The 3,383-nt window shown below is 36.0% G+C and overlaps 1 non-coding gene across 1 annotated transcript; it reads right to left on the bottom strand.

Moving 5' to 3' along the window:
• Positions 1–2,598: 2,598 nt before the first annotated feature.
• Positions 2,599–2,701, bottom strand: LOC122126289. The gene has a single exon (XR_006150880.1). It is a non-coding gene; the product is annotated as a U6 spliceosomal RNA (small nuclear RNA).
• Between the last annotated feature and the right edge of the window lie 682 nt (positions 2,702–3,383).

Below are 3,383 nucleotides of genomic sequence, written 5' to 3'. Positions count from 1 at the left end.
TAGATAATTAGGAAGTAATGAAGACCTTTAAATATAGATGTTGAAATAAACCAGGTAAGGGAATACTTGAAAACATGGTACAATATGTAAAGCAGCAGGTCCAGATAATGCACGTTCCCTAACCTTTAGGGAATTGGTTAATGAACCTGCAGAACCACTGGCCATTATTTTCAAAGGCTCCAAGAGACCAAGGACTATAAAATGAAAATATTTGGCCAATTTTTTTACCAAATAAAAAAGGAGGCTTTGGTAATTAGTTTACCTGCCACTATATATTTTCTCCCTTGCCTTGAGGAAGTTACAATGACAAATGGAAATTGAAAGAGTAAAACACCTGAAAGAAACCATGGGAAGGGAGCAGTTAGCTGGTAATAGTACATGGTATAAGATCAGGGATAATACAGGTGTTTGACTTTCTGCTCAACTGAATGCATTTGGGGATTGTATAATTCTATTTCCATGATCTGGGCTGATATAAAAATCAGTTCACATCCCAGGAAGTATTGCAAAGGAGAGAAAAGTTCCATAGTAGGTGTCAATCTAGGATGTTCAGTTTTCCAAGGATAATCTACAGATGTATAATGGCATGTACATGCAGTATTAAGGACCTCCCAGCTTGCCCTTTAATAAATAGATTGCAGTGAGTTATTCTTTATTTTATCGAACCAAGTAACACATTCTTATAGAAAAACAAAAATACAAATAATCAACACTAATCATCTAAAATCTTGCTACTGCTTATAAAACTTGGTACATTTGTATCCATAAGTTTTCCAATGAATATAAAGATAGAAGTTATGTTTATAAAGATGAGATGGTCCTAAAATAAGATGGTCTGTGTGTGTGTTGTGTGTGTGTGTGTGTGTGTGTGTGTATGTATATGTAATATAACTGTTTTTTCCTACACATTATAAATGCACATCTGTTCATTTCATTTTTTTGCACTTTTTCATTGTCAAGGTATGTATAGAGGGATTACAGTTACATAGCAAAGGTAATAAGTACTTTTCTTTTCAAACTTGTTCTGTGTATGTGTATGTCGCTGTTGCATTGGTCCCTCCCTTGTCCTTTGTCTCACCATCCTGTAGTTCCCCTTCTCTTCCCTAATTCAAATAAAACGTATATACAATACCAGGGTACCAAAATCAAATACAGTGACAACAGGGGCTATATTACAGGGAGAAGAACAAACAAAAGAAACAAAAAGAATCACATAATATGTTAAAAAACACTTCTCTGGCTATAAAAGAAATGCAAATCAAAACAACATTGAGATTCCACCTCACCCCAGTTAGAATGGTTATAATCAAGAAAGCTAATAACAACAGATGCCGGAGGGGATGTGGCCAAAAGGGAACGCTACTGCACTGTTGGTTAGCGTGTAAACTTGTTCAACCACTCTGGAAAGCAGTATGGAGATTCCTCAAAAGACTCCACATAGAGCTCCCCTATGACCCAGCAATCCCACTTCTGGGCATTTACCCAAATGATCACAAACAAGGCCATACTAAAGCTACCAGCACAACTATGTTTATTGCAGCATTATTCACCATAGCTAAGATATGGAATCAACCCAGATGCCCCTCAGTAGATGAATAGATCAAGAAAATGTGATACACACACATACACACACACACACACACACACACACACACACACACACACACACACACACACACACACACACACACACACACACACACACACACACACTGGAATTCTATGCTTCCATCAGAAAGAATGACACCGCCCATTTGTTAGAAAATGGAAAGACTTGGAAAAGATCATATTAAGTGAAGTAAGCCAGACCCAAAGAAACATAGGTCCCATGGTTTCCCTTATTTGCAATCATTAGTATACGTCTAGGATAATCTTAGCAGATCAATAAAGTAGCTCAATAGCAATGTACATATGACCATATAGGACGATGCTAAGCTAAATGAACTCCAAGGCATAAACACAAGAGGTTTTTCTTTGTTGTCATTGTTTTTAACATCTTTTCATTTTAAATTGCTACTGTTATTTAACCAATAACTTGAAATATTTAGATTATTTCTCCAGTTTTCTTCTTTGTCATTTTAAATATTTCTTTAAAAAATACCTCTGAATACTCATGCTTTCCTTCCCTTAGAATAATTTTTTTTAATTTTATTTTCTTATAAAGATGCTATACAGAGGGGTTACAGTTACATCAGTAAGGTGATGAATACATTTCTTGTTGAGCATTGTTACCCCCTCCTTTGTTTTTCTCCTACCGTCCTTTCCCTCCCCCACCTCCCCCATTCCTCCCCTCAAAGTTGTAAAGTTCATTTCCAACATAGTATCTTGTGAATATCATTGTTACAATGGGTCATACTGTATCCTTGTTTCAACATTTTGTTATTCCCCTTCCCCTCCCCAAATTAGATAAATGTATATACAAGATGCAAGGTATTTAACCCAGATACAGTGACAACAGGGTATACCATTGGAGAAAGAACATACAAAAGAAACAAAAAAAAAATCACATAGTGCATTAAAAACAACAACAACAAAGAAAAACCTCTTGTGTCCATATCTTGGGGTTCATTTAGCTTCGTCTCATATGGTCATACATACAAAAATATGGAATGCTTCACGAATTTGCATGTCATACTTGTGCAGGGGCCATACTAATCTTCTCTGTATCATTCCAATTTTAGTATATACACTGCCAAAATGAGCACTAGAATAAAATTCTGTACAAAGAATTGCCCAGCCAATTGTCCTTCTTTTAGGAATTTTGTTCTATATTGCTAACTTACTTTCAAGAAAGAAAGCATTAATATTCCACAAACAATAAATGAACCATCAGCTTTCTCATATGCACACCAACTAGAGGTCATAAAAAATTACCTTTTCAGCACAGCAACATTTTTTAACATCAGATAGAACATGGCACCTAAATAAGGAAATTTGTACCTTTTCTATACTAATTCAAATGATTTGGGGGAGGAAGTGTGGTTTGTGTGTGCTTCTCACTCTCTTCTCTTAGAAGTATCCATATATGCAATAAAGGGATTTTTTTTATCAGATAAATAACAAACACAAAATTTAGAATGGTGGCTACCTCCACAGGGAAAGCCAAGTTTCAGAGGAATGAGCAAAGATGCTTAGGTGCTACAACACTGGCAGTGTTTCAGCTCCCATAGAGCATCACACACTCACTTTATCGTTCTGCTTCATAACTTATATATGTGTTAGAAGCATCTGAATGTATCAGCTGCAGAGAGGGGATTATGTTCACTCAGTAGTTTTAAATTTTCACTTTCTAATACTTCATATAGTGTTCTAATGTCCCCAAAAGCATAAGCAGTTTTTCACTGCTAAACCCAGGCTCAATACCTTGCTGGCTGGATGGCTGC

The sequence above is a fragment of the Dipodomys spectabilis genome, unplaced genomic scaffold (assembly GCF_019054845.1).
Source record: "Dipodomys spectabilis isolate Male_0828 unplaced genomic scaffold, ASM1905484v1 ptg000273l, whole genome shotgun sequence".
Taxonomy (NCBI): domain Eukaryota; kingdom Metazoa; phylum Chordata; class Mammalia; order Rodentia; family Heteromyidae; genus Dipodomys; species Dipodomys spectabilis.
The sequence above is the reverse complement of the archived record's forward strand: the minus strand, read 5'-3'. Positions and strand labels throughout refer to the sequence as shown.